At 41.6% G+C, this 13841-nt stretch overlaps 1 protein-coding gene across 1 annotated transcript in view; it reads right to left on the minus strand.

The window, feature by feature from the left end:
- Nucleotides 1-13841, minus strand: part of CATSPERB (cation channel sperm associated auxiliary subunit beta) — a 146168-nt gene that overhangs the window by 543 nt on the left and 131784 nt on the right. The gene's annotated exons all lie outside the window — the stretch shown is intronic.

The following is a 13841-nucleotide window of genomic DNA, read 5'->3' on the forward strand; positions in this document are numbered from 1 at the left end:
GTTGTTTACATTTATAATGGGAGCAGGGGACAGCTCCTATTTCTGTTTTCATTGTTAGAAAACCTTAGATCATTTGGCATCTTTTTTCAGACATGCAAACTGAAAGTAAATAATGTCTTTTTTTAATCAAAAATTTTTATTGAGTATAATTAACTTACCACATTAAATTAGTTTCAGGTGTATAACATAGTGATTCTATATTTTTATACATTATGAAATGATCAGTGCAATAAGACCAGTTGCCATCTGTCACCATACAAAGTTGTTACAATCTTATTGACTATATTCCCTGTGCTGTACTTTACATCCCCATGACTTATTTATTTTAGAGCTGGAAGTCTGTACCTCTTAACCCTCTTCACCTATTTCGTTCGCTGCCCTCCAGCCCCTCCCCTCTGGCAACCACTAGTTTGTTCTCTGTAACTATGAGTCTGTTTCTGTTTTGTTTTGTTTGTTTATTTATTTTTTTAAGATTCCACATGTAAGCAAAATCATATGGTATTTGTTTTTCTCTGACTTATTTCATTTAGCATAATACCCTCTAGATCCATCCACGTTGTCACAAATGACAAGATTTCATTCTTTTTTATGGCTTACTAGTATTTCAGTGTGTGTGTGTATCACATGTTCTTCATCCATTCATCTACTGATGGATGCTTAGGTTGATTCCATATCTTGGCTATTGTAAATAATGGTGCAATGAACATAGGGGTACATATATCTTTTCTAATTAGTGTTTTCATTTTCTTCAAATAAGTAGCAGAAATGGAATTGCTGGATTGTACAGTAGTTCTATTTTTAGTTTTTTGAGGAATCTCCATACTATTTTCCACAGTGGCTGCACAATTTACATTCCCACTAACAGTGCACAAGCATTCCCTTAAGAGATTCAAATCCATACACAGCCTCAAATATTTTGCACACATCCTACCATGCTCTCCTGTACTACACAAGGCTGCTCAATGTTCATTTCCTTGAATTTCTTTCTTCTACACCTTTGTTACTGTTGTTTCTTCTGCCTGCATTCTGCTATGTTTTTGACCTCTCAAAACCTTTATCATCCTTCAAGATTCAATTCAAACATCACTGAACTGTTTCTTCCTCTCTGTTGCAATAACACCTCCTTTTCACTTTGTTACTACGTTGAGCACAAGTGTCTTATAAGAAATTACTTTTTGGAGGGCAGAGTCAAGATGTCGTACTAGGAGATGCGGGATTCGCGTCTCCTCACAACTAGGGCACCTACCAGGCACCGGTGGGGGACCACGGACACCTAAGGGGGCAGGAGGAGCCGCCAGTGACCAGGTAGGATGTGGGGTGTGAGGGGGAGTGAAGGGGGAGGAGAAGTGGAGGCGGGACGGGTCTGGTGGCCCTGAGGGGCGGCTGGGGGACGGGAAGGGATCCCATGCCCGAAGGGGGAAACTGGGGAACCATTGGGAGGGCAGAGGATCAAAAGGGAGCGTGGTCAGGTTTCTGCTGCCTACTTGGGCCCCCAGGAACCTGCTGAGATCCTGGGCCTGATCCTCTGCCCGCCTAGGCTCCCTCCAGCCACGTGGGTCCTGAGGGAGTGGGAGGGAGGAGAGAGGGAGCAAAAGTAAAGGCTGGACCTCCGGGACCTGCACCCCTGAGGGGTGGCTTGGGGAGGGGAGGAGTTCATACACCCAGTGGGATCCACCCATGGTTAGGGGTCCAGTGGCGATGGGGGAGAACCTGGGGGAGATGGTAGGGGAGGGGCACAAAGGAACGGAAGGGAACGGGACCAGTGCTTTCCCTGTCCACTTAGGCACCGGGGAGCCTGTTGGGCTCCTGGGCCTAATCCTCTGCCTTCAGAGCCTCCCTCCTGCCATGCAGATCCCAAGCCCTGCCCCTACACCCCCAACTCAGGGCCCCACCTCTACACTCGGAGACCCCCTCTGAGACGCCTTCCAACACAATAGGCCTAAACCCCGCCCACACACCCTCCCCCAGGGCCTTACCTCCAAACTCCGGAACTCCACACTCCAGAGGCCCTCCTTTCCAACTGCTACCTCTCCCCTTCTGCGCAGGTCCCCCCTTCTGCGCAGGTCCTAAGCAGAGGCCTGCTCCATGCTTGAACGTCACCCGCCTGGGCCCCGCCCCACGTGCAAACGTCACCCCCCCCACCGGCCTAGGTCCCACCCCACCCTAAACCCACCCCTGCCTAAGTTCCACCCCCGCCTAAATTCCGCCCCCATAGCCAAGGCTTTTTTTTTTTTTTCTTTTTTCCTCTTTTAGATTGGGCTTCTGTTTTTACCTTGTTGATTCATTGTTGTTGATTCTTTTACATTTTTATTTTTCCTAATAATCTTGTATTTTTCTAATTTTATTTTATACTTTATACTTTGTTAGTGATCTCTCCTTTTGGCTTGTTCCCCCCCCCCCCCCGCTTTTTTTTTTTCTTTTTTCTGTTGTGGTTTTATTTTACTTTGTTGCACTTGTTTCAATTATAGTTTATTTTTCCTAATTTTTTTTATCTTTCTAATTTTATTTTGTTTTTATTCTTTGGTATTTATACTGCTCCTTTTTTCTTTCTTCCTTTTATTTATTTATTTATTTTTTAACAGCTCCATGAAGCTTGCAGGATCTTGGTTCCCAGGCCAGAGGTCAGACCCAAGCTCCTGTGGTGGGAGCTCTGAGTCCAAACTGCTGGACTAACAGAGAACCTCAGACCAGGGAATATCAATCAGAGTGAGGCCTCCCGGAGGTCCTCATCTCAACACCAAGTCCCAGCTCTATCCAACTGCCTGCAAACTCCAGTCCTGGACGTCTCAGGCCAAACAACCAGTAAGACAGGAATACAGCACCATCCATCAAAAAAAAAAAAAAAACTGAAATGACAAAAAGAAATGTTACAGATGAGGGAGCAAGGTAAAAACCTACAGGACCAAATAAGATGAAATAGCAACCTACCTGAAAAAGAATTCAGAGTAAGGATAGTAACCATGATCCAAAATCTCAGAAACAAAATGGAGAAAATACAAGAACATTAATGAGGATCTAGAAGAACTAAAGAGCAAACAAACAATGATGAACAACAACAACTACTGAATTAAAATACTCTAGAAGGAATCAATAACACAATAACTGAGGCAGAAGAACGGAATAAGTGAGCTGGAAGATAAAATGGTGGAATAACTTCCAGGGAGCAGAATAAAGAAAAAAGAATGAAAAGAATTGAGGACAGGCTCAGAGACCTCTGGGACAACATTAACATTCAAATTATAGGGGTCCCAAAAGAAGAGGAGAAAAAGAAAGGGTCCTAGAAAATATTTGAAGAGATTATAGTCAAAAACTTCCCTAACATGGAAAGGAAATAGTCAATCAAGTCCAGGAAGCACAGAGAGTCCCATACAGGATAAACCCAAAGAGAACACACCAAGACCACATATTAAATCAAACAATCAAAAATTAAATACAAAGAAAAAATATTAAAGCAGCAGGGAAAAGCAACAAATAACACACAACGGAATCCCCATAAAGTTAACAGCTGATTTTCAGCAGAAAACACTGCAAGCCAGAAAGGAGTGGCAGGACATATTTAAAGTGATGAAGGGAAAAACCTACAACCAAGATTACTATACCCAGCAGGGATCTCATTCAGATTCAACAGAGAAATTAAAACCTTTACAGACAAGCAAAAGCTAAGAGAATTCAGCACCACCAAACGAGCTTTACAACAAAATGCTAAAGGAACTTCTCTAGGCAGGAAACACAAGAGAAGGAAAAGACCTACAAAAACAAACCCAAAACAATTAAGAAATGGTAATAGGAACATACATATCGATAATTACCTTAAATGTAAATGGATTAAATGCTCCAACCAAAAGACATAGACTGGCTGAATGGATACAAAAACAAGACCTGTACATATGCTACCTACAGTAGACTCATTTCAGACCTAGGGACACATACAGACTGAAAGTGAGGGGATGGAAAAAGATATTCCATGCAAATGAAAATCAAAAGAAAGCTGGAGTAGTAATTCTCATATCAGACAAAACAGACTTTAAAATAAAGACTATTACAAGAGACAAAAAAGAACACTACATAATGATCAAGGGATCAATCCAAGAAGATATAACAATTGTAAATATTTATGCACCCAACATAGGAGCACCTCAATACATAAGGCAAACGCTAACAGCCATAAAAGGGGACAGTAACACAATAATAGTAGGAGACTTTAACATCCCACTTTCACCAATGGACAGATCATCCAGACAGAAATAAATAAGGAACACAAGCTTTAAATGACACATAAACAAGATGGACTTAATTGATATTTATAGGACATTCCATCCAAAAACACAGGATACACTTTCTTCTCAAGTGTTCATGGAACATTCTCCAGGATAGATCATATCTTGGGTCACAAATCAAACCTTGGTAAATTTAGAAATTGAAATCATATCAAGTATCTTTTCTGACCACAACACTATGAGACTAGATATCAATTACAGGGAAAAAACTGTAAAAAGTAAAAACACATGGAGGCTAAACAATACGCTACTAAATAACCAAGAGATCACTGAATAAACTCAAAGAGGAAATTAAAAAATACCTAGAAACAAATGACAATGAAAACATGATGACCCAAAACCTATGAGATGCAGCAAAATCAGTTCTAAGAGGGAAGTTATAGCAATACAATCCTACCTCAGGAAATAAGAAATATCTCAAATAAACAACCTAACCTTACACCTAAAGCAATTAGAGAAAGAGGAACAAAAAACCCCCAAAGTTAGTAGAAGGAAAGAAATCATAAACATCAGATCAGAAATAAATGAAAAAGAAATGAAGGAAACAATAGCAAAGATCAATAAAACTAAAGCTGGTTCTTTGAGAAGATAAACAGAATTGATAAACCATTAGCCAGACATCAAGAAAAAATGGGAGAAGACTCAAATCAACAGAATTAGAAATGAAAAAGGAGAAGTAACAACTGACACTGCAGAAATAAAAAGCATCCTAAGAGACTACTACAAGCAACTATATGCCAATAAAATGGAAAACCTGGAAGAAATGGACAAATTCCTAGAAAAGCACAACCTTCTGAACTGAACCAGGAAGAAATAGAAAATATGAACAGACCAATCACAATCACTGAAATTGAAACTGTGATTTAAAATCTTCCAACAAACAAAAGCCAAGGACCAGATGGCTTCACAGGCAAATTCTATCAAACATTTAGAGAAGAGCTAACACCTATCCATCTCGAACTCTTCCAAAATATAGCAGAGGAAGGAACACTCCCAAACTCATTCTACAAGGCCCCCATCACCGTGATACCCAAACCAGACAAAGATGTCACAAAGAAAGAAAACTACAGGCCAATATATCTGATGAACATAGATGCAAAAATCCTCAACAAAATACTAGCAAACAGAATCCAACAGCACATTAAAAGGATCATACACCATGATTAAGTGGGGTTTATCCCAGGAATGCAAGGATTCTTCAATATATGCAATCAATCAATGTGATACACCCTATTAACAAATTGAAGGATAAAAACCATATGATAATCGCAATAGATGCAGAAAAAGCTTTTGACAAAATTCAACACCAATTTATGATAAAAACTCTCCAGAAAGTGGGCACAGAGGGAACTTTCCCCAACATAATAAAGGCCATATATGACAAAACCACAGCCAACATCATTCTCAATGGTGAAAAACTGAAACCATTTCCTCTAAGATTAGGAACAAGACAACGTTGCCCACTCTCACCACTATTATTCAACATAGTTTTGGAAGTTTTAGCCACAGCAGTCAGAGAAGCAAAAGAAATAAAAGGAATCCAAATCAGAAAAGAAGAAGTAAAACTGTCACTGTTTGCAGGTGACATGATACTATACATAGAGAATCCTAAAGATGTTACCAGAAAACTACTGCAGCTAATCAATAAATTTGGTAGAGTAGCAGGATACAAAATTAATGCACAGAAATCTCCTGCATTCCTATACACTAATGATGAAATATCTGAAAGAGATATTAAGGAAACACTCCCATTTACCATTACAACAAAAAGAATAAAATACCTAGGAATAAACCTACTTAAGTAGAGAAAAGACCTGTATGCAGAAAACTGTAAGACACTGATGAAAGAAATTAAAGATGATATAAACAGATGGAGAGATATACTATGTTTCTGGATTGGAAGATTCAACATTGTGAAAATGACTATACTACCCAAAGCAATCTACAGATGCAATGCAATCCCTATCAAACTACCAATGGCATTTTTCACAGAACTAGTGCAAAAAATTTCACAATTTGTATGGAAACACAAAAGACCCTAAATAGCCAAACCAATCTTAAGAAAGAAAAACGGAGCTGGAGGAATCAGGCTCCTATACTACAAAGCTACAGTAATCAAGACAGTATGGTAATGGCACAAAAACAGAAATATAGATCAATGGAACAGGATAGAAAGCCCAGAGATAAATCCACACACCTATGATCACTGTATCTTTGATAAAGGAGGCAAGAGTATACAATGGAGAAAAGACAGCCTCTTCAATAAGTGGTGCTGGGAAACCTGGACAGCTACATGTAAAAGAATGAAATTAGAACACTTCCTAACACCATACAAAAAATAAACTCAAAATGGATTAAAGACCTAAATGTAAGGCCAGACACTATCAAACTCTTAGAGGGAAACATAGGCAGAACACTCTATGACATAAATCACAGCAAGATCCTTTTTGACCCACCTCCTAGAGAAATGGAAATAAAAACAAAAATAAACAAATGGGACCTAATGAAACGTAAAAGGCTTTTGCACAGCAAAGGAAACCATAAACAAGATGAAAAGACAACCCTCAGAATGGGAGAAAATATTTACAAATGAAGCAACTGACAAAGGATTAATCTCCAAAATATACAATTAGCTCATGCAGCTCAATAACAAAAAAAACCAAACAACCCAATCCAAAAATTGGCAGAAGACCTAAACAGACATTTCTCCAAAGAAGATACACAGATTGCCAACAAACACATGAAAAGATGCTCAACATCACTAATCATTAGATGCAATCATTAAATGCAAATCAAAACTACAACAAGGTATCACCTCACACGGATCAGAATGGCCATCATCAAAAAGTCTACAAACAACAAACGCTGGAGAGGGTGTGGAGAAAAGGGAACCCTCTTGCACTGTTGGTGGGAATGTAAATTGATATAGCCACTATGGAGAACAGTATGGAGGTTCCTTAAAAAACTAAAAATAGAACTACCATATGACCCAGCAATCCCACTACTGGCATATACCTGAGAAAAACCATAATTCAAAAAGCGTCGGGCTTCCCTGGTGGCGCAGTGGTTGAGAATCTGCCTGCCAATGCAGGGGACGCGGGTTCGAGCCCTGTCTGGGAAGATCCCACATGCCGCGGAGCGACTAGGCCCGTGAGCCACAATTACTGAGCCTGTGCGTCTGGAGCCTGTGCTCCGCAACAGGAGAGGCCGTGGTGGTGAGAGGCCCGTGCACCGCGATGAAGAGTGGCCCCCGCTTGCCGCAACTAGAGAAAGCCCTCGCACAGAAACGAAGACCCAACACAGCCATAAATAAATAAATTAAAAAAAAAAAAAAAGAGTCATGTACCACAATATTCATTGCAGCTCTATCTACAATAGCCAGGACATGGAAGCAACCTAATTGTCCATCGACAGATGAATGGATAAAGAAGATGTGGCACATATATACAATGGAATATTACTCAGCCATAAAAGAAACAAAATTGAATTACTTGTAGTGATGTGGATCGACCTAGAGTAGGGTAGGAAAAGTTAAATAACTAGAGAGAAGAGTTTACACACTATTATCCTTAAATAAGGGAGAGATTTTAAGTTACATATAAACAAGAGACAGTTATTGCTATAATATGTCTAATTCAAGTGTCTAACAAAAATAAACCTTTACCAATTACAGTTTCAGAATTACAGATTATGTACTAAAACTGACAGACATGAAAAGACATGGGCTTTTAGTTTGAACCCAAGGCAATCTTTTGTGAATTTTAGCTCTGCCAAATTACAGGCTGAGGACATTAGGAAAAACTAGTTAAACTTTATTCTAGTAAGATTCAAGCTACCAGATTTTTTTTGAAAACACTCTACTTGTGTCTGTAACATAAGTGGTGTACAGTAAATGTTAGTCCTTGTCATTTACATTTTATAATGTTATGTAGTTTTCAAAGATTATCGTATGTATTCTAATCTGTATCCTTATCCTAACACTATGAGTACTAGCAGGTAATATTATCCCCCGGTCAGATAACTAATAAGTAGGAGAGCTAGTTAAAGGGATAGAACCTATATTTTCTACTTCTAACATAGTACTGCTTTCACTATACCATGATATGATTCAGAATAAAAGGATGGAAGCTGTAGTAAAATGCCCTCATTTTATAGACGATGGGCTAGAGACCCAGAAAGTGATTGCTCAAAACATGTAGCTAGTTAGTGGCAGAACTAGATTAGAATCAATGGGTAAAGGGTTAACAAAATTCTTTCATGAGGGTAACAAAACCTTCTGCATGAGCATTTGAACTCCTGTTAACTTTCTAACTCTGTTTCCTTGGTAACCTGCTCAATAAGATGTGTTAACTGTGTTATTAGACAGTGTTTGCTTATGGTAAAATGATCCTTACGGTAAGCTGCATCCAGGCTGTGAGAACTATAAATACCTGATATCCTTGGGCTTCCCTCAGTGTGGTGACTCTAGTCACCTGGAAGATATGCCTATAAAGTTGTCACAAGCCATATTGCTCCTCTAGGAAGTGGGGCTTCTAAGGCAGGGCAGCTCCACTCCCCCTGATGTGAGTCATTTAGGCAGTAAGCTCTTCTTCGTGTTACCTTCCATTTAGGCACCAATTACTTTCTATACTGGGTATGCTTAATGTACACTTTTACACACACACACACACACACACACCACACACACACAACGTAAAAGACTAAGAAAACATACCAAATTTTAAGTGGTATAATTTTAAGTTTTCTTCCTCATACTTCTGTTTTCTAAATTTCCCGGTTACTACTCTTAAAATCAAAAAGACTAAAAAGAAACACTCCCTTATAATTTTATACAGATCATGTATGATCTTCAAACCCTCTCCCTTTGATCTTTCTTTGTATTCATCTGTTTTTTCATTTTTCAAACAAATATTTGAGTGCTTTACTTTGTGCCTGTGAGATGTAGGTATAGTGCTACTTTATCTGAACTTCTCTCATAGAAGATGCTCTTGTATCATCTTTATGTTCTCCTGTTCACGCCTGAGTTTGATAATAAAGGGTTTTACTCTTCAGTCACTTATTGAACGCTGACCATGCATTAGTCACTATACTGGACAGGGCATTAAAAGAAATGTGACAGAAAATTAGCACCATACCTAGTGCAGAGGATAAAGTATGTAAATAGCAGAACCAGGTTAATAGGGGTGATGACCTAGAAATGTGCCACAGTGTAATGCTACTCAAAGGAAAGAAAAAACTCATTACCAAAGAAAGTTAGGAGAGAATTTCTAAGTAGAGGAGATATTTCACTGGGCCTTGAATGATGGGTCAAATGATCGTGGATGAAAAAGGAGGAGGCTGGCAGGAGGAGGAGGCTGGCAGGAGGCTCTGTGGGCGAGCTGGGGTGGTAGGGAGGGCTCCCCAACTCCAAGGCAGGCAGAGATTCTAATGACACTAGCTGGCATCTACCACCAAAGGCATGGAGGGGGCGATGGGGTTGGAGCACACATGCTTGTTTGGAGGTGGCAGGACTGTTTGCTGACCCTTCCAGCCTTGTCCAGTCACCCACCAATCCCAGCTCTTTTCCCTTCCTTTCCATCTGAATTGCATTGCAATTTGCCCAGTGCCCCCATGTTTCAGTCACTGACACTCACCATGCTCAGTCATCCTCTCTGTTCTCCATAGGCTGCATCCAAGTTTTTGCTCCTCACCAATTGGAGGGATTGCCAAGCTAATCAATGGTTTTTCCTTTTCTGGGAATGGTGCATGACCCTGTCCCTGGCCATGGCTGATTAATCTAGGGATAACCATCTGATTTAGACACCTTCAGCCAGTCAGGTTCCTGCTGAGGACTTTTAACCTGAATCAGAGACCCGAGATGGAAGTTGTAGATGTGTGTATTTGTGGTGAGTTTAGTCACACGATGGGTAGCATGTCAGAAGGTCAGTCAAGAACTCCTGCTGCTGTGGCCTGGAGCTGCCTGGGTTAGTTCAGGGTCATGGACCCCCTGAGTGTGGACATGAGATGGGGTTGGGCAGGAGGAGGGGGTGGATATTAGTTGACCACTGAAAGAGGAATGTTGGAACTTAGGTTAGGATGTTTGCTTCTAGTGGTGCTGAGAGACTCAAATCCCAATAATATTGATATAGACAAAATAGTCTTCCTCAGAAACTGTCTTGTGGACCCTTCTGAATGAAGCTCTCATGGCTGTGGCCAAAAGTTGAGACAATGAAAACCCAGTTTAGAACTGATTTTGAGGATTTCCGAAGTAAGATTGCCAGTTGAGTTCACAGCCCAAGTAAATTTCTTTAATGAACATCAAAGTGGCAGATTACAATTCCACAGATGACTACAATGATCCTCTCAACCCTTAGGTTCTTTGTCATGTCGCCTTGCCACTCAAAAGAGGTGGAGTTTATTTCTCCTGCCTTTGAATCTGAGCTGGCCCTGGGACCACCTTGACCAATAGAATGAAGCAGAATTGATATTCTGAGATTGTGAAGTCCTAGTATTAAAGAAACCTGGCAGTTCTCCACCTTTGTGTTCTGGGGGAAGCCAACCGCCAATGTAAGAAATCCAATCACCATGATACTACAAGTCTGTGAGGTAAGAAGACAGATGCCTCCTGGACAGACCCCAGCTGCTCCAGCCAGCCCAGTGGAGGAGCCAGACATGTGAGTTAGGAAGCCATCTTGGACGTTCCAGCCCCAGCATACAAGGAGCCTCAACTTCTTCCTTTGGAGGAGGGTGCTTTCTGATAAGTCTGCTGCACTGGTGGCCTTCAATGAACCTCATCTCTCAATATTCACGATCATGCACAGTCCTCCTCCCTTAAATCTGGGCTAGGCTGGTTGACTTGCTTTAGCCAATAGAATGTGGATGGTGTTGTAACCACTACTAGGCCCAAGTGTGGCAGCTTCCCCCTTTTGCATTTTTAGGAGCCCTGAGCTGCCATGTAAGAGGTCCTTCTACCCCTGGTAGAGAAGCTACATGGAGAGGCCATGTGGAAAGGGAGAGGCCCTGAGACTACATGGAGAGAGAAAGAAGCTCAGAAATCAGGTGCCCAGCTGAGCCCAGCCCCCAGCCAATGTGCCAGCTGAAGGATGTGCAAGAGGGACCATTGGCAAGACCAGCAGAATCACCCAGCCAAGTCCAGCCCAGGCTACCATCTTGAACAAATAAAATGGTTGTTGTTTTTAGTTACTAAATTGTGGAGTTGGTTACATAGCAATAGATGATCAAAGCAATGAGGTAAGAGTGAGATCTTAATATTTGACATCTAGAATGAGAGTAGTAACCATCCCTGTCCTGCCGGTGTTGGGCTTGGCCATGTGATTTGATCTCATAATGGAATATGAGCAGACGTGATGTACATCCCTCATGGGCTTCAGATAGTTCAGATGGTTTGGCTGGGTCTCTTGTGTCTGGACCTGTGCCATTAGAAGAGCTGCCCTGGTGGGCCCTGCTCTTTAGCCTGTGTTCCAGAATGACTGACATGTGGGGCAGATCTAGCGGGTGCAGAACCAGCACAGCCGATCCAGAGACCGGTGAGCAAGAAACAGATGCTTGTTGTCACAAGCCACTGAGAGTTGAGGTTTGAGGGTTGATACTGCTGTAAAAACTGACTAATATGCTCGGCCAACCAAGTATCATCTAAATTCTTCCCTCAGTGAAATCTTTGCCACTCCTGATGTGCCTCCCTCTGTAGACGAAATCTCAAAATCCGTCCTTTTGTCAAATGGTGGATTCTGACTCAAGCAGGGAGAGTGTTAAGCATAATCAGAAGAGAAAAGAGTTACACCATAGATTTGCCAATTATAGAATGTGCTCATTTCATTGTTAAAACTCCAAGGAAATTTTTATGGACGAGGACCTTTGAAATGTTTGACCAAAGATTGAAGAATATAATATGTGATCATTCTCAATTCATTGTCATAGTGATACTGTATTTGATATGCTAGCTAAGGCTGCTGGCTGGGGTTCTAAGGGACTGGACTGACTAATGCAAATCTGGCCCAATACCTGCACCACGCTAGGTGACACTGAAAGGCCAGAAAGCACCTGACCCAGCAGAGAGAGAAGAGTTCAAAGACTGACAGCACCCAGAAGTCTCTCTCCCCTTTCTTGTCATTAGGGGCAGATTGATAAGAGAAGCATCTGAATCTTTTAAGATGTGCTCCCTGACCTTCCCTGTATAATAGCTAACACTTCCACAGCACTTCTAGGGCGAGGCTCTGTTCTAAGCACTTTACATATATTAACTCCTTCAATTCCAAGTAATCAAACGAGGCAAAGTAACAACTATTATATTGGCAAAGAAACTGAGACACAGAGAAATTAAATAGCTTTCTCAAGATGACACAGTTGGAAACTGGATCCCTGATACTGATAGAAATGAGAGGTGCCTAAGATGACTACAGCCTGTGTGCTCATTATAGTGACAGCAGAGTGGGCACAGTAGTCATGGTACAGAGACAACCATTAAGGGCCCTGGCATATTGCTCCATGTCAAGCACAGGCCTTCCCCTGGCTGGGTAGCAGTACACTGTTACTATTCTGCCACTCTGGCTCTGTGTCCCAGTCTAGTGGGGAGCAAGGTGATCACCTCATTATGCAATAGGACATTATGTTGCAAGGACCTGAAGAGCATAAAGAAACAACTTCCTAAGACATCTTGGTAAGATTCATGTGTGATGAGATAGAAGATCAAAGTTGATAAGAATATGCTGTAGCAAAGTTTGGATTAATTCAGTATTATGAAGCCTGTGAGGATCTCCCATTCCAAAGTAAAGAACAGGCCAGAGCACCACGCATTCCCTACCACGAAGACAAACAACATCTGGAAATGTGAGGCCGTACATACCGCATACCATTTAGAATTCCTGCTCTAATAATTTTGGTTCAAAAATGGACAGCTTTGAGTGGGACTTAGCCCCAATTCAGGCTGCAGTACAAACTGGTTACTCTTCTCTCATGACACAGCAGACCTGTGAACAAATTTAAGCCTTGTTTGTGTCAAGAACTGTGAAGGATCTGAGGTTTTCATCCTACTTGTTAACTAATGAGGTAGTTCTGGGAATGCTGGGTGAGGACAGAAGACACCTGAGACAAAACAAGGACTGTTTATTACCTTCAACAACAGCAGTAGCCGGAGTATTAGCATCTTTGCAGCACCCTGAGCCCCAGGGCAACACAAAGTGGGCCAGATGACACGTGCACATATGGTGAGTTGCATTACCTGAAAGGAACCCTGAACTTAGGGAACTAGGATCTTTTTTTTTGGCTGCGTTGGGTCTTCATTGCGGTATGCGGGCTTCTCAGTGCGGTGGCTTCTCTTGTTGCAGAGCATGGGCTCGAGGCAATGCGGGCTTCAGTAGTTGTGGCATGAGGGCTCAGTAGTTGTGGCTTGTGGGCTCTAGAGTGCAGGCTCAGTAGTTGTGGCACACAGGCTTAGTTGCTCCGTGGAATGTAGGATCTTCCCAGACCAGGGCTCGAACCTGTGTCCCCTGCATTGGCAGGCGGACTCTTAACCACTGCGTCACCAGGGAAGCCCTATTCAGAATTTTCCAATCAGAAAATCTGGAA

This window comes from Balaenoptera musculus, chromosome 2 (assembly GCF_009873245.2).
Source record: "Balaenoptera musculus isolate JJ_BM4_2016_0621 chromosome 2, mBalMus1.pri.v3, whole genome shotgun sequence".
Taxonomy (NCBI): Eukaryota; Metazoa; Chordata; class Mammalia; order Artiodactyla; family Balaenopteridae; genus Balaenoptera; species Balaenoptera musculus.